Raw genomic sequence first — 18,765 nt, 5'->3', positions numbered from 1 at the left:
CAATTTTTTTTTTTCAACTGCATTTGGGTCAACCCTTTTAACGTCTCGAACCTTAATCTTTTGCAACAACGTTTCTGCCACCACCCTCAAAAGATCTTTCGGGAAACCGGCCGCCTCCAAGCGTTCAAACTGGTTATCGAAGCTTGCCTTGATGCTGTGGTGGCAACTCTTTTGCAGTTCATTACGGAAGCAGTTCATAGCTATCCCTTGTGCGTGCGTGCGTGCGTGCGTGCGTGCGTGCGTGTGTGTGTGTGTGTGTGTGTGTGTGTGTGTGTGTGTGTGTGTGTGTGTGTGTGTGTGTGTGTGTGTGTGTGTGTGTGTGTGTGTGTGTGTGTGTGTGTGTGTGTGTGTGTGTGTGTGTGTGTGTGTGTGTGTGTGTGTGTGTGTGTGTGTGTGTGTGTGTGTGTGTGTGTGTGTGTGTGTGTGTGTGTGTGTGTGTGTGTGTGTGTGTGTGTGTGTGTGTGTGTGTGTGTGTGTGTGTGTGTGTGTGTGTGTGTGTGTGTGTGTGTGTGTGTGTGTGTGTGTGTGTGTGTGTGTGTGTGTGTGTCCAAGTAGCAGAGCTAATTAAACGCCAACTGGAATAGAGTGGCTGCCATGGGAAGATTACCCGCATACCCTTTGCCGCCGGTGTGGCCGTCCCTTTCGCGGCGGGGGTGCCTCAGACTCAAACAACCCGAAGGTTCTCGCACACCACCGTTCGACCACGTTCCTATGTGGCACTCTCGGTAAACGAAGACGCACAGTGGCGCTGGTGAACATTCTCACGGTTCGGTTGCACCACACATAAGTACTACTCCCCAAAGCCAAAAGATTAGGTAGTCGTCGCCGCAACGAGGAAGTAGCGGACACCTTAAATTTCCTCACCGTGCGCTTTTCTTTCTTTATAGCCACTACAGAAGGCAGACGACCCAGGTACTTACAGGGTATTTGTTTCCTGTACCGTTATATCGGCAACCTTCTCTGGAATTCCTGGACGCCAGTGTTTTAAAACGTGTTAAGCGAATGTCCTCTGCTGCAAAAACGTTCTTCTGTAAACTGCACAGATCGACGCTGCCTGTCAAGGCATGACTTCATGCTCCATGGACGGTGAATTGCCGCCTGCGCAGTGCGCCAACTACCATTGTTTTCTTCTGTGCAATGATGATATACGTTCTTCTGGGACATATTTACAGCGAATCAAGGACATTGAAATCGCACCCGTTAGTATCCGTTTTTTGCCAGTGGAGAAAAATTGTGTTGTGCCGCATGATCTATTAATGTTGCTCTGACTATTTAGTCTGTTGAAGAGCTGTATGATGAAACGCCACGCGGAATCACCGCGGTCATCAAAATATTTGTTCCCTGAGCCATGCGCTTTAGTGAAGGGAGTATACGGTTCCCTGGAAGAGCCGCCTTGCTGGCTCCCCTGTCTGGATGCACACTTTTGATGTTTGGGAAGGTGAGGGACGTGCATGGGTATGGTGGGCTCGTATTACACAGCTCGGAGTTTTGTGGCATAAGCCTACTCAGGTTTTCCTTTTCGGCACTAGCTACTTCCATGCAGTAAAGAAAAAAAATCGTCGCCGTAGCTTAATTACTTGGTAGAGCACGCAAAATTCGGAAGTCAAGGGTTTGGATTCAAGGAGAACTTTTTGCTGGGCTAGTTGGTCCATTCTGACATGAGTGATAACAGCGCGAAAGAAGAAGCCCGAAGGCGAAGGCGCTCTTTCCTGTCCCTTCTTCGTTTCGCCTTTGGGCTTCTTTTTTCGCGCTGTGTTCACTCATGTCAGAATGGACCAACTAGCCCAGCAAAAAGTTAGGATTCTACCGGCCACATGTTTCTTTTTCTTTCTAATTAATTATCGTTAAAATAATTACCTTATTAAGCTCCTATTGATGAACACTACAATTTTTTTTAAAGTACATCCCCTATCTATGCTCCTTGGTTTCGGCGATTGTTTGGCTTCCCTCATGTGCGGCAGTGAGAGGCAGATATAAGCAGCCCGTCAGAGAATTCAAGATACAGCAGTCAGAAAACAGTGTGACGAAGCTGCACGCTAGCGATTGGCGTTTTCTTTTTATAAGCAGAACAATTTCAATGCATCAGCATAACACAAAATCACTTCATCACAGTTATATTTCATTTTAGTTGCACCGCCGCTACAAGCATGCCTTTCCTTGCTTATTTCCGTCGCGTGCAACAAAGAATGTTAGGATTCTTTAGAAAGAAGAACACATATTTATATTTTTTCGTTTTGTAATATATTGCATTAATATGTGTTTTAACGCTTCAAAGCTACGCTTAGTCTATCAGGAACGCTGCAGTGGAGGACTCCAGATTAGCGTAGACCAACGAGGTTCCTCAGAGCGCACTCAAATCGCACAGCACACGCGCATTTTTGCATTTGGCCGCCATTAAAATGCGGCCTCGCCACCGGTATCAAACCCGCGACCTTGGCATCAGCAGGCGAGCACCACAGCCACTGAGCCATCGTGAGAGGTCTTATTCATTATCTGCTGTCTGAGACAAGGAATGTCTCAGAAAGTAAATATATTGCACAACGTGATTGGGTCATTGTGCTTATGCTTCACATGTTTATGGTACATGCCGCAAAGAAAATGAAACCATTCTCACTCACTGCTTTACGAGTTAAAGCAGTGCTAGCAATTCGATTAGCATGTGAAAGGGGGATACTATGAAATCCAACATTTAACATCAATCTGGCGTAAAATACTTAAGAATTACCAAAAGCACATTGCGGAAGCGCCTTTATTCCTAGACACGAGACTTTCAGTTTTGTTGCCGAACTGGAGCCATTTCGACTGGATGCCATTTTTCGCACTCCATAACTCAGAGAGCTTTCCGTGGGTAAATTTACGCGCTGGCACATGTCATTTTGTCTGAAAAAAAAAAGTATACCGTGTTGCAAAAAAATGCGCGCTTGAACCGAGTCCTGAAACGGTTCGGAACGGTTCTTTTGAATCGTACCGGTTCGGGTTCACTTCCAAGATGGCGAAAAAAATTGGGGTTCGGTTCTGTTCCAGTTCCGGGCAAAAATTGGAGTTCGGCTCCAGTTCGACACCCTGTACAGTACAATACCTCCCCCCCCCCCCCCCCCCCCCCCCGCCCCACGCGGACTTAAAATGTGCTGTCCGCAAACTTTCGGATTCGAATCAAACGGCCTGAGGTTTTCCATACAGTTCACTCTACTAGGTGAGCGCTGTGTCGACGCGCACATAGAATCTTTTCCGAGTAGGGAAGTTGTCCGTGTGGTGGTAAACAACCTTTAATACCAATGCACCTAGTCCATGGCTATTTGCTCGAGAGCTGTGCCAACGCCTCCGTCGGCTCTGACCACGCAGGCGTCTGCTCGGTTATGCTGGCGTCAGGTGGCGCGCCTTACACTGTCGATACAACTGATACACCTGATACAAATGATCAAGTGCTGACATTACAAGGCCACGAAATACCCAAAGTGGCCGAATACAGATACCTCGGGATATGGCTAAACGAAGGGCAGATATACACGGAAAAGAATGAACAGTCTCTTAGGGCAAAAGGACGAAGAGACGCTGGCATAATGAAACATAGAGCATTATGGGGGTACAACAAATATGAAGTACTGGGGTATTTGGAAAGGAATATGGTGCCGGGGCTTACTTTCGGCCATGCGGTTCTGCGCTTAAGGGCAAAGTTCAGTCGTGATTAGACGTAAATCAGAGAGCTGTTGGAAGATTAGCGCTAGGTGCCCACGGCAAAACCGCAAACGAGGCAGTACAAGGGGATATGGGCTGGGCATCGTTCGAAGCACGGGAAGCTAAGAGTAAAATACTATATGAAGAACGCCTGAGGAAATTCGACGATAACAGGTGGGCAGCTAAGGTATTTCAATACTTATACAGAAAGAGCGTTGACTCAGAGTGGCGGAAAAGAATTCGGAAACTAACAAGTAATTAGTACGCCGGTCATGAGGGCGGAGAAAGAAAGAGCATTAAACGACAGGTTAAAAACGCGGAAAAATTGGATTAATTCAATGGAAAAGAAGCATAGTGTAGAACTATATCGATACTGGAAAAGGCAGATAAGGAAAGAATGTTTCTATGATAACTCAAGAGGCCGTGCCCTACATCTTTGGCCTCGCCGCGGTGGCTCAATGGTTACGGCGCTCGGCTGCTGACCCGAAAGACGCGGGTTCGATCCCGGCCACGGCGGCTCAATTTCGATGAAGGCGAAATTCTAGAGGCCCATGTGCTTTGCGATGTCAGTGCACGTTAAAGAACCCCAGGTGGTCGAAATTTCCGGAGCCCTTCACTACGGCGTCCCTCATAGCCTGAGTTGCTTCGGGACGTTAAACCCCAATAAACCCATAAACCTGCTCTTTGAAGCTAGGTCAGGGTGTCTTAGAACGCGCAGCTACAAAAGAAATTAAACGAAGATGGTGACACATGTGCAGTATGTGGTATACCTGTGGAAATAATTCAACACCTCATACTGAAATGTGACATAAACATACGCGCGACGTCACTGCGAAAGAACTGCGTTTGCTCCCAACTGCGTCGTGGTGGCCATGGCTTAAATGCGTCCTCTGCAAGCAGGCGACGGCGTCCTGGCACGGTAACCTAGAGGGAGCCAGACTCCGGAGACGAATCCGCAAGCAGCCCCTGGCACAGGGAGAACTCAGGAGAGGCACTCGCTATCCGAGCTGCACGCCAAAAAGTGTGCCGGAAGTCACGCGCTCTCGGAAGGACTACTGGGTATCTTTGGCCGCCGGCGCAGTAAAGTAATGCTGGACGCAGCGGCGTCGTCTGCTGCATTGTCTGCTGCGCGCTTTGCGCATCCGCAGCTTACGCGCAAAAAATGTTACGAATTCGCCACTTCAGTAGGTCATATGACGTACGATGGCGGTGTTTCCTGAAAGAGCGGAAGCCCAGAACTCTCTCAGCAAGTAGTCCAGAAAATCGAATATGACGTGCACTGTCATCGCACAGCACAGGGCGCCTTTTGCGTTTCGATGGAGCCGAAACGCAAGAGGCGCCCGTGAGCTGTGCGACGTCAGTGCACGTTCAGGATCCCCAGGTGATCGAAATTATTTGGGAAACCTCCAATACGGCAACTCTTTCTTCTTTCACAACCACCTTCGTCCCTTCCCTTACGGCGCGGTTCAGGTGTCCACCGAGATGCAAGACAGATACTGCGCTGTTTCCTTTCGTCAAAAACCAGTTTACTTCCACTGGGCTCGGTGGCTGTGCCACAACACAGTTCTCTAATCCGCTCGTCTTCGCCATGCAGGTGCTCTCGCCCCTCATCGTCTGCGTCATGCTCCCTGGCAAGTTTTGCGCTCCCTGGTCGAGCGCGATCGAGCATGCGCCCCTGCACGACGCAGCTTACGGAGGTCCCATCTACAAGGCAACCAAAAACGCCCCTTTTCCTGCAATATCGGCTCAAAACAACTGGGTCCTCAGACCCGATTGGAAGGCCCCATCGTCAGCGACTACATTCAACGTGTCAACTATAAATGAACAGCGACCGGCACGTCCTCGCTGGGTGAGGTGTATCTGTTCTCGCTTCGGCGAGCGCGGCTTCGGCCGCTTATCTGTTTTTTGAGCAGCGTCCGCTCCGGCGGACGCAGTTGTTGCTGCGACGCGCGTCTTTCCTTTCCTTTCTCTCCTTCCTCTGATCTTTTAGCTCTCCTCTGTCTGCACGTGGCAGCGGTGGTGGCTTGGCTCGAGCCAGTAGCAGGCCCGTGCAATTTCCTTTTCATCCTTCTCTCAGTCACAACAACAACAACAACGTCCTCGCTTGTAGCTCCGAGTATCTGCCCTCGCTTCGGCGAGCGCGGCTTCGGCCGCTTATCTGTTTTTTGAGCAGCGTCCGCTCCAGCGGACGCAGGTGTTGCTGCGACGCGCGTCTTTTCTTTCCTTTTTCTCTTTCCTCTGATCTTTTAACTCTCCTCTATCTGCACGTGGCAGCGGTGGTGGCTAGGCTCGAGCCAGTAGGCAGGCCCGTGCAATTTCCTTTTCATCCTTCTCTCAGTCACAACAACAACGTCCTCGCTTCGGCGAGCGCGGCTTCGGCCGCTTATCTGTTTTTTCAGCAGCGTCCGCTCCGGTGGACACAGTTGCTGCGACGCGCGTTTTCTTTTTCCTTTTTCTCTTTCCTCTGATCCTTTAACTCTTCTCTATCTGCACGTGGCAGCGGTGGTGGCTTGGCTCGAGCCAGTAGGCAGGCCCGTGCAATTTCCTTTTCATCCTTCTCTCAGTCACAACAACCAGCAGTCTGGGTTTCAGCCAGCGTCTTCGCTTCGGCGGACGCGGTTGTTGCGACGCGCGTCTCTTCTTACACTCTTTCCTCTTATCTTTTAACTCTCCTCTATCTGCACGTGGCAGCGGTGGTGGCTCGGCTCGAGCCAGTCGGCAGGCCCATGCACTTTCCTTTTCATCCTTCTCTCAGTCGCAACAACACCGGCACCCTGTGGGCTCGGTGGCTGTGCCACAACACAGTTCTCTAATCCGCTCGTCTTCGCCATGCAGGTGCTCTCGCCCCTCATCGTCTGCGTCATGCTCCCTGGCATGTTTTGCGCTCCCTGGTCGAGCACGATCGAGCATGCGCCCCTGCACGACGCAGCTTACGGAGGTACCATCTACAAGGCAACCAAAAACGCCCCTTTTCCTGCAATATCGGCTCAAAACAACTGGGTCCTCAGACCCGATTGGAAGGCCCCATCGTCAGCGACTACATTCAACGTGTCAACTATGAATGAACAGCGACCGTCGCTCGGTGTATCTGTTCTCGCTTCGGCGAGCGCGGCTTCGGCCGCTTATCTGATTTTTGAGCAGCGTCCGCTCCGGCGGACGCAGTTGTTGCTGCGACGCGCGTCTTTCCTTTCCTTTCTCTCCTTCCTCTGATCTTTTAACTCTCCTCTATCTGCACGTGGCAGCGGTGGTGGCTTGGCTCGAGCCAGTAGCAGGCCCGTGCAATTTCCTTTTCATCCTTCTCTCAGTCACAACAACACAACAGCAGCTCGGCAGGAGCCAGTTGGCAGGCCCGTGCACTTTCATTTTCATCCTTCTCTCAGTCGCAACAACACCGGCACTCTGTGGGCTCGGTGGCTGTGCCACAACACAGTTCTCTAATCCGCTCGTCTTCGCCATGCAGGTGCTCTCGCCCCTCATCGTCTGCGTCGTGCTCCCTGGCATGTTTTGCGCTCCCTGGTCGAGCGCGATCGAGCGTGCGCCCCTGCATGACGCAGCTTACGGAGGTCCCATCTACAAGGCAACCAAAAACGTCCCTTTTCCTGCAATATCGGCTCAAAACAACTAGATCCTCGGACCCGATTGGAAGGCCCCATCCTCAGCGACTACATTGAACGTGTCAACTATAAATGAACAGCGACCGTCGCTCGGCAGGAGCCAGTTGGCAGGCCCGTGCACTTTCCTTTTCATCCTTCTCTCAGTCGCAACAACACCGACACTCAGTGGGCTCGGTGGCTGTGCCACAACACAGTTCTCTAATCTGCTCGTTTTCGCCATGCAGGTTGGTGGCCATTACAGTCTCTTTTCAAAGAAAACGAGTAACTATTTCCTGGTGCAGCTCCCGAGCCTCCAGTGCTGCCTTGTTATCAGTGTTGAGTGCCTTCACGTTGTTCGTTCCTTGTGACTGTCGTGTGGTGATATTGAGAGCAACCCTGCAGTCTTGACAAGCTAGACAGTATTCTTGACGAACTAAAAAAGTCTTCTGGCCAGACCAAATTAGTAACTGAAGTGCAGGAGCTTAAGAGCCAACTTCTCTCAATAAACCATAAAATGGCAGATTTTACCACCCGTCTTATAGTAGGATACAACTTAAAAAAACAGCAGTTGCTAACACTGGGCCGCGGTCCGCTGCGTCCTGTATTACTCCGCTGGCCAATCGCAACAGTAAATGAAATCAGCTTTTTCGTGTCTGACTATATCAAACAATCCATGTATCAAAATTCTAGAGCTCATAATTCTTTTTCTTTTGATAAGCTTCTTGTTTACGTAACAAGAAACGTTAAACCAGCGGACTACTTTTTTGTCGTGGAGGAACTTTGTGCGCGGAGGCTGAATGTGGGCGGAGCTTCACTGCAGACTTAAGTTGTATACGACTATAGCACTTTAGAAATACACTGCAGAAATCTGTCTACAATGCGCACTGACTTTGAAGCAATCCAAACCACTACGACCGAAACGACTCGCCTAGTTAGTGTGCTAGAGGCTCGCCTGGAAGAAGCTGAAAACCGCTCCCGGTGAAACAACCTAATTTTCTATGGTTTACCTGATACCAACCCCTCTGAAACCTATTCGCAATCTGAAGAAATAATCACTCGCCACTGCTCCCAATACCTTGATATCCAGTTAAGCCCAATCGAAATTGAACGTGCTCACCGCCTCGGAACACACTCTCAGGATCGGCAACGCCCGATTATCGTCAAACTTACATCCTTCAAAACTAAAGAATCAGTTCTTTCCAAAGGTCTAAAGTTCAAAGATACAGGCTACAGCGTAGGTGAAGATTTTTTGCCCCGCGTTCAGAATTGCCGAAAACAGCTTATAGCTTTCGCAAAGGCAAAGTCTATGTCTTATTCCCTGCGGTTTAAAACACTGCATATCGGCCCAAAGCGTTACATTTTTGATGAAACTTCTGAAACTGTTAAAGAAATATCTTAACAATCAACTCACCCCTGCCGGCCACCGCATTATTCCCCACCTACTCCTCGTGCCAACTTTTCCCTCTCAGTTATCTTTACTAACATCTGCGGCTTCTTGCCGAAACGCGATATCGTGTCAAACCTTATTTCATCATCAGGCAGCGATCTACTTGTATTAACCGAAACGTGGTTGAACAGCGACATAAATGACTCAGAGATCCTGTTTGAATTGCCAAATTTTCGTCTTTTTCGCGCCGATAGGAAAGAAGCCCGTCAACGAAGTTATCATGCTCCGTCATCAATGTCTGCTCGGACTTGGAAATACTATGGCTCATGTGCCGTGCTTCACCCCTGACACTTCTAATTGGGGTGTGCTATAGACCACCTCGAAGTAGTCCCGACTTTCCTCGCAAGCTTCACAATATCCTTAATCAACTGGTTTCAAAGCACCCTAAGGCACATATCCTCCTATTTGGGGATTTCAACTACCCCAATATCGACTGGAATAGTCAACCTCAGCCCATGGTCAGTCAGGAAGAGTCGAGAGAATTCCTTGATGTCAGTCTTAATTTTAATTCGACCCAATTAGTATCTGAACCAACAGGTGTCGCAGGAGAAGCATCTAACACTCTAGACCTCATTCTGACCACTCACCCAGATAGCTTAGAATCCCTTACGTACCTCCGCGAAATCAGTGACCATAAGGTAATTCATGCCACTTTCAGCTTTACACCTGTGTTAAAAGAACCTTCCCGGAATACTATTATGCTCAACGACAAGGGAAACTACGAAGCAATCAGCAATGAATTAAATAACTTCTTGTCAATGTTTGAAACCTCCTTTCATAGCAGAAGTGTAAATGAAAACTGGACACTCTTCAAACATAAAATGGCTGACGTAACCAATAAATATATCCCGACGTGCAGTTTTAGGAAGCGTAATCAGAAGCCGGGGTTCACCAAAACACTCGAAAATAAGAAAAAAACGCGCATTTCGTACAGCAAAGCGACAAGGGAGCCCAATTGCGAGGGTAAAATACCATGAAGTTGAACGCTTGTACTTGTCTGCGATTGTAAAAGCTAAGCGCTCCTTCTACGAAGTCGATCTACCAAAAATGATAGTCGATAACCCCAAAAAATTCTGGAAAGTGATAAAGCGCTATCACCCTCACTAACAATGCCAGTGTTACAATTACTGATACTGAATGTGCAAACGCATTTAACACTGCTTTTTCATGCGTTTTTACTGATGAATCCGAATTGCCCTATTCTACATTGCCACTTGTTATCACCACAGCCATGGAACCCATAACTTTCAACAGTAGCGGAATTTCATGCATAACTGATAAAGTAAACAACTCATCGGCTACCGGCATAGATGATAAAAACTAAAAAATTTTGAAGAACGCTAAACTAGCCTGTTCCAGTATCCTTTGTGCACTGTTTACGCAATCATTGTCTGAAGGAACCATACCTGACGACTGGAAAGTGAAGGACATTCCCGTCCACAAAACAGGTACTACTGATTCACCTCTTAATTATCGCCCTATTTCATTAACAAGTGTACCCTGCAAATTAATGGAACATGTCATTTACAGCCAGATCATACAAGTCCTAGATTTCAATCACTTCTTCCATCCGTCCCAGCATGGATTTCGGAAAGGTTTTTCCTGCAAAACTCAACTAGCCATTTTTCTTCATGACATTCACGCCAACCTTGACACTAACCTACAAACTGATGCCATATTCCTAGACTTTGCTAAGGCATTCGACAAAGTATCTCATCAACGCTTGCTTCTCAAACTCTCTCAGCTGAACCTAAATCCAAACATCATCGCGTGGATTAAAGAATTCCTCACGCATCGTTCTCAGTCCGTCTTCATTAATAATCAGCCCTCCCACCGCTTGCAGTAACCTCCGGCGTCCCGCAGGGCTCTGTTCTCGGTCCTTTGACATTAACGACCTACCCCAGAATGTATCTTGTCATATCCGTCTGTTTGCTGATGACTGCGTTATCGTTCAGTCACTAACCCTTCTGACCAAGAATCCGTACAGGCTGACCTAAACCATCTGCAAAATTGGTGTTTGCAGTGGCTGATGACACTCAACCCTAACAAATGTAAGTATATGTCTTTTCACCGCCGCCGAAATCCTTTTGTTTTCCAGTACACAATTTCTAACTCCTCTGTCGACCTCGTCCAGTTGTACAAATACTTAGGTATCACCATTTCTAATGATCTATCCTGGCGTCTGCATGTGACTAACCTGATATCATCAGCTAATAAAACACTTGGCTTCTTGAAACGTCACCTGCGGGATGCCCCTCAACATGTAAGACTACAAGCACACATTTCACTCATCAGAACTAAACTGGAATTCGCATCGGCCATCTGGAACCCTCACCAAGCATATCTAACAAACGCCCTAGAAGCTGTGCAGAACAGGGACACCGGATTCATTCATTCCTCGTATTCATATGACGTTAGCATATCATCTCTAAAATTGCAATCAGGTCTATCTAATCTTTCTGCTCGCCGTCGCACTGCCAGTCTCGTCTTATTTCACAAGGTTTTTTATTCGCCACTCAGACAAGAACCCTACATCTGCGCACCCCCACCGTGCAGATCCCATCGCATCAGTCACCCTCTTCAAGTTTTGCGCCCACGTGCCCGTACTACTGTTTTCTCTAATTCATTTTTTTTGCCGAGTAGCAGCTGACTGGAACGGCCTTCCCCACGATATTGCTGCCATCACCTGCCCTGGAACAATCATGACTGCATTGAACACCTGCACTTCATAAAAACCCACCCCTTATGTAACACCCCGCAAGGGGTCTTTAAGGAAAATAAAGTGATGTGATGTGATGACTGTTGCGTCCGCTGCTCTCGTACACATGCTGCATACCCTAGGTGACACCAGACATCACTGATCGAAGCTGCCACTCAGGCTCGATGGACCAAGCCTTTTTGGTCCTCCAGTCAGGAGCAGTCCAGCAGGGTCACCTCCCAGTCCTCTCTAATGGAGTTGGAGGTAGGGGGAAGGTTGGGGTTCTTCTGACATGCCCACACCATGTGAAAGTTGTCAGCCATTTCCCCACAGTGTTTGCATTGGCTGCACATGTTCGGATCAAAATATTTCGCAGTGACTGGGCATAACAACGTATTTATCTGTGGATGCCTTTGCTCATCGGCCTTTCCCAGACCCCGAGCCGTGGGGGAGAGCGGTGATGGCTGCAGTAATCCTGAATTTCTCGGAGCCTCAGCAGAGGCAGTGCTCAAAGGAGTGGGTGGAGGTTCCTGGGAAGTAAGCGCTCAGGCCGTTGTGTCAGGAGCTTCATTACGCCGAGTGCCTAAATCCAGAAGTCCAAATTATGTGTTTCGGGGCAGGATCAGCAGTCGACTAGCAAGGGCGGAGCTATCTCACCCACTAGGTCGCCCACACAAGCCCGGCAAGAGTCTTTAAGGATAAATTCTGAGCTTGGGTCAGCTATGGCAAGCACAGAGGCTACATCCTCTGCCTGTGTCACATTCAGAGCTAGAACGCAGAGCCCGTCAACCTGCTTTTCCTGGAGTATAACTGCCGCTATGTAAAACCCCCTGGGGGGAGGGCCGGCCACATCAACATAGTAGACTCCTCATTTAGTGTACTCTTGCCCAACCATGGGAAGGGCACAGGCATAAGCAAGCACCATCCCCACCTTGGTTTTGGGGGTTCTATAGTCATGTGGCTTGTACAGCATCATGGGCACAACACAAAGGTTTACAATGATAACTATTTTTACTCGGTCTACCGTGAACTAAAGGAGGTTAGAATTTTAGCCACTGGAACCATCTGATCAAACCAACTCCTCGGATGACCTTTGAAAAGTGCGAAGGAATTGAAGTGGAAGGGGGGGGGGGGGGCTACAACAGGAAGGTAAGCGAAAAAGACACTGTCATTGCCAGGTAGCACAATAATGGGCCAGTGAACATGGTGTTGAATACCATATCGACGTTGGGAAGATGTCAAAGGCAGCAAGTGGAGCAGGGAGAAGCAACAAAATGAGACTGACTGCCTGGAATCCTGAGCCTTTTTCCTGAAGCGTTGCTTTCGTCTGCCGCAAGTTACTGCTTTTATGAAATGCATAGCAAAATGTGAAATTCTATATTGTAGTCCTCAAAGGCATTGCAGAATGGCCTAGCAACAAATGTTACTGCTTTTATGAATTTCATAAAATGTGAAATTCCATTGTATAGGCTTAAAGGTATCATCACCAAATGGGCTCTGTAGTAGCAAATGTGCCCAAAAATTTATTTGTAACCATTAAACTTTCCTCACAGTCAAAACCTGGAAAGTTGCATCCAGGCACAGTGTGCACACAACCCAATTTTTTTTTCCAAAGCGCAATCAAAAATATTTTGCCGACTGAAATGTGCTGGAGCGACTCGTAGAAACATGGTTCCATTAAATTCAAAAATTTTTTTTTGTCGTATTTCTTACTTCGCGCCTGAAGGTAATATACTACCAACCATGTGGTGTTGAACAAAGCGCAAAATTTTAAGCATAGGCATTTATCTCACTGCTACCCTAAGGTGGTCAAAACATGTTGAATACATTGTGAAGAAAGCTGCTGGTATCTTAGGTTTCTTAACAAGAAGCTCAGCCCAAACACCTCAAAGAACAGTTTTATTTTACTCACGTCCGCATGATACTTGAATATGCATCTATCTGTTGGGACCCATACATGCAAGAGCGTGTAGACAAACTGAAAGTGATTCAGAATAGGGAAATACATTTTCTTCTCAGAAATTTCAACTGGACACTTAGCATACCAGGAAGCAAAAGCTATCTTCATTTGGCTAAACCTTAAACATTGCAGAACAAGCCGGAGGTTAAAACTCTTCGTGTGATATTTATTACTCTGACTAGTATAGACATTAAAAGAAGTATCCAAAGCAGGCATCCTATGTTTCAAAGAAATGGAATCACCATTTAAAACTTTATGAACTTCCTTTTGCATCATAATCTGTGTCGCAATCGGCACAGCATGTAATGTGTGCTATGTTCATGGTGGCATACGCCCTCCTCTGCATATTGTGTATCAGACCAGTGAAGAATAAAATAAACGCTGGGTGGTTCATTTTCAAAAGCAAGTGACGCATGATGTGCTATCGACAGAGCCGCATGATGCATTGCGTCAGAAGCATGGCAAATCTGGCACTTCGCATGGAATTCTCCACATCGTTGTAAAAACTTGCCTGCTGGTCTTCCACGTTCGAAAACTAACAAATTCCCTTTCTTGAGGCCTGAACATACTGCTTAGGTGAAAAAGTAATTGGTTTCAGTCAAAACAAAAAATGGCGCCTGAAAGGGATATGTTGCAATGACGGGCAACTCCTGCGATGGAATCACAAGCAGCAACTGCCAACCAGAGAAGATTTCTGCCTTGGTGGTCATCATCACGATGACGATTTTAAAGAATGTGCTGCCCCTGCGGGCGCATAACGCGACCCAACTGTGGCGCAAAATCCAACTGGCACATTGTGCCGACAAGTCCGCAGCAAGCAGTGGCTCCCTGGAGGACAACTCAATGGGGACTGCCTACAAGAATATTGAGCAAGTGCAGTGACTGTATTCAGTACTCCGATTTTTTATGTATGCCCACGTAGGTTTTGATTTCGTTGTCTTTTCTGTTTTCCAAGCTAGAAAGCTGTCCTTGGCCTCAAGAAAAAAATTTTCGTGTTTGTTTGTTTATAAACAGGTATGCATGTGGTGCACGCTATGTTGGTGGTGAAATACGCCCCCCTGTGGACAGGGTGTCCTCTGCATATTGTGTATAAAACAGGCTGAAGAATAAATGCAGGGCAGTTCCCTGCAGGGACGCATGATGTGTCATTGACTGGCCCGCACGATGCACTTTTAAAGGTCTCCATTGTTCACTCTTTGCGAGATCCTTTTGAGGCCTTATCTCACTCGACAAGTGCACGATTTGTCGTTTCTGTGAAAGTGACTCCCCCTGCTGCAATGCAGGCACGAAAGAAATAAACGCTGGTGTCACAGAATTGTCCATAACCTTCAGGCAGGACCTAAAATGAAAGTTACAGACGAACACCTGTTGGTAAAGCGTCCCGAGCGGAGCAGTCACCTCTGTCCAAACTAAAATCCGACGAATTAACATCACCTTTTGACACAAAGCTCTTGAGAGCTTGCATCCACAAAGTGAACTTACAATGCTGCAGAATCACAAAAGAACTGCTGTTGATGATCAGCAGTTTCAGGCAGCTGAATGCAGTATGCATCGAATGAACAGATTTGTGTAGTTCTAAACGGGCGTAGTCTTTAAGCTATTCTAAACAAAACAAGGCTTTCAATTCAAGTGAGCCCAAATGTAAAGTGCATAGTTTTGTATGCAAAATGAATACAAATTAGAATATTGAGGAACTGGAGTGTGTCCAAAAACGGGCCGTTAGATTTGCCTCTGGAGATTTTGATTTCAAAGAAAGCTTTTTTGATTTGAGGGGTGCCTGTTACTCGAAAAAAATTTGAGACTCTCTTCCTTTCATAATGTTTGTCTGATGGGGCTTTAATGTCCCAAAGCAACTCAGGCTATGGGGACACCTTTCATAATGTACCAAGTGGTAAAACTGCTATTCCAAAAGAGAAATGCATACATGAGCCGTTATGTTATGTTTCCACCCGCACTTTTTTCTTGTGAGACATGATCTCACTTATCCTATTCACTGCCTGTTTACAGGAGGTATTCCAGGGACTGGAATGGGAACAGTTGGGGATAAGAGTTAATAGAGAATACCTGAGTAATTTGCGATTCACTGATGACATTGCCTTGCTAAGCCACTCAGGACATGAACTGCAAAGTATGATCAATGAGTTAGACAGGCAGAGCAGAACGGTGGGGTTAAAAATTAACACGCAGAAAACCAAAGGAATGTTCAACAGCCTAGCAAGGGAACAGCAGTTCGCAATTGGTAGCGCGATGCTGGAAGTAGTAAGAGAATATGTCTACTTAGGGAAGGTGGTGACCGCTGATCATGATCACAAGAGGGAAATAACTAGAAGAATGGGCTGGAGAGCATATGGCAGGTTCTCTAAGGTCATGAATGGCAGTTTACCAATAACCCCCAAGAGAAAAGTATACAACAGCTGTACCTTACCTGCACTCACCTATGGGGCAGAAACGTGGAGGCTAGCAAAGAGGGTTCAGCTTAAGTCAAGGACAACGCAGTGAGCCATGGAAAGAAAAGGGATAGGTGTAACGTTAGATCGGAAGAGGGTGGAGTGGGTGAGGGAACAAACATGGGTTAATGATATCCTAGTCGAAATCAAGAGGAAGAAGTGGGCCTTGGCAGGGCGTGTAATGCGAAGGCAAGATAACCGCTGGTCCTTAAGGTGGGACACTACCCAAAAAGTGAACTTTGAACCGCTTGCTCGATTTCATTGAAAGTTGCGAATATCACTGCTGGGACCACCTCTGCCAAATTTTATTACTCAGAGGGGGGGGGGACTTGTCTTGAACATTGTAGTGCTTAAAATAAAATAGGATGATTTTCAATCATGTGAGTCTATTTTTCTCATCTCCTGTTTCTCCAGTAAACTGTCAGCTTAGAAAAACTATCATTCCAATATTACTTGATAATATTGGTATTGTAGCAGGTTTTCTGGAGCGAAATTTGATGAGGAACACAACTGTGCGCACAGTTTGTCTATTTTTTCCCTTTTTTCACACTGAAAAATGACTTTAAAAAAATTAACGTAAAATGAAAATCCAATGTCATTCTTTGCATGGTATCATTTTTTTCAAAATATAGGAGAACTAAGCAAAATAATTCCATAGTTGTGTGCTCTGGACATTCCCAATGCCACATAACACAAGAAATTGAAAAAATTACTCTTATTTTCAAACAATAGTTTTCCTAAGGAAGCATAGTCCTCCTTGGCATAAAGGTTGCATAACCTGCTTCATATTTATTCTAGAATAATCAAATTTGGCAGAGGTGGTCCCACCAGTAATATAAACTAGCCCCACAAGTTTCAATCAAATCGAGCAAATGGTTCAAAAGTTCACTGTTTAGGGTAGTGTCCCCCCTTAAGGGTAACGGAGTGGATTCCAAGAGAAGGCAAACGTAGCAGGGGGCGGCAGAAGGTTAGGCGGGCGGATGAGATTAGGAAGTTCACGGGGATACGGTGGCCGCAACTGGCAAAAGGACAGGGTTAATTGGAGAGAGAGGGGAGATTCCTTTGCCCTGCAGTGGGGTAGTCAGGCTGATGATGATGATGATCATCATCAGCCTGACTACACCCACTGCAGGGCAAAGGCCTCTCCCATGTCTCTCCCATTGACCCTGTCCTTAGCGAGCCACGTCCACCGTATTCCTGCAATAGTTTTTTTTCCATGAACAACAAACGACTGGAACAGCCTGCCTGCACAAATTGCAGTGAAACTAATTCCAGTGTGGGGGTGCGTTTATTAGGCGCACTCGGAGAGACTGAACCTCCGTGTAGGATCTTGCAGCGTAGACAGGCGTAGCCAGCACCAAGAGAGCGGGGCAACTTTGTTGTAGTCAGGCGCAGCGTAGTGTCGGCGCATGACGGTAGCGGAACCCGTCACAGTTGGCACACTACACCAGCAATATGCATCACTGCCTTTCCTTATATCACAAATACAGTGATGCTGCTGGTAAAATGCAATCTGGAGCAAAATTTCCCATTTGGAGCACTCTGGAGCAGCAGAATGACCGAGGAGCAGTCTGGAGCACTTTGAACCAATAAGGCACTCTGGAGCACCAAATATCACGGTGGGGTGAAACTTGGTCAAAAAATTAGATTTTGAGATTTTGCGATCATCTGATAGCGAATTTCTTTACCTTTCACAAAATATATTACACTTGGGTATTCGCAATTTCGAAAATAATTTTTTTGTCATTTTTGTTTGTCACATGGACCGGAAAAGTTGGCGCACCTTGACGTGGTCTAGTCGTTTAGGATACTTGCAAAAATTCAATGCTCAGGAATTTTTTTTATTGGAAACTCAGGTTTTGGTTTCGGTTTGGAGTTTGGCTTCGTTTGCAGATTTTTTAGCCTCTAAGGCTCCTCCTGTAGCTCCTCTGCGAAGGGAAGTTTTGGTGAAGAAAGTGGTTTTCAGAGACTTCATTAGCAGTTTTCTCAAAACAACGTTTTTGGAGGTTTATGTACCTTTTTCTCGGGAGCTATAACACATAAGCAAACAAATTTTTTCACAGATGTTAACTAATCGCATTTACATAGCTGGAAGTAGAATCATTAGCGTAGGTGCATTTCTTTTTCTCACCAAAAGACAAAACCTTAATTTAATATGTAGCAGTGTTATTTGATCGACACACAAAAAAACAACAAATGTGGTTTTTCTCCGAAGCGCATTTTAGTCCCAACTGTGTAAAGCGCACGTTGCTAGTTTCATACAAAATTGCGACACTTTGCGGTTATTTAGATTTTAAGAAAAAGGTACATTAGTAGAAAAAATAAAAGTAAACAAACACTAAAACTAGTTCTGAGCTGTAACAGCCATAGCTATTACTATAACAACTGCTGGCCAGCGAACTTCGAAACTGGTTTTCAAAGTCTCACCCCTGGGTTAAGGTTGGCAAGCTGCTATGTAAAGAACTGGTACACAATTAAGTTTGTCATTATTGGCACAGAGTTGCAGTGAGAGGTATTGAAATAAAAAATTTTTTCCTACGGAATTAAAACGGGGACGCCTTACGTCACAGAATGTTCACTTGAGGAGCACATACTTTGCATGCAAGCACAGTAGCTCAAGTGTGCTGTGTGACGAGTCACTTTTCTTTATACAGCCTAGGAGGTATAACAAGATCTCCTCCACAGTAAAGCCTCTCTGATTATCCACCTGCGTCAGTCAGCCATGTTTTGTTGCCCACTAGTGCTTGCCCCACTCAAGAAACTTATCAGCCTCCATATCCTTGCGACAATGAGTGCACACAAAGCCAAAGGAACAAAATTTCTGAATTTTTATTGCTGACTACAAGTGTTTAAATCATTGAGTGTCACTGTTTCATCATTTTATTGTTAAGGTCTGTGCACTTTTTTTAGCCACACGTTGTCACATTCAGTTCATATTCTTTCCA

The 18,765-nt window shown here is 46.5% G+C and overlaps 1 pseudogene; it reads left to right on the top strand.

The window, feature by feature from the left end:
* Positions 1-5,263: 5,263 nt before the first annotated feature.
* Positions 5,264-8,667, top strand: LOC149367658 (uncharacterized; annotated as a pseudogene).
* Positions 8,668-18,765: the final 10,098 nt, after the last annotated feature.

Source organism: Amblyomma mixtum, chromosome 1 (genome assembly GCF_055824585.1).
Source record: "Amblyomma mixtum isolate Tamu chromosome 1, ASM5582458v1, whole genome shotgun sequence".
In the NCBI taxonomy this organism is placed as follows: Eukaryota; Metazoa; Arthropoda; class Arachnida; order Ixodida; family Ixodidae; genus Amblyomma; species Amblyomma mixtum.
This window is presented reverse-complemented; position numbering and strand designations above follow the sequence as displayed.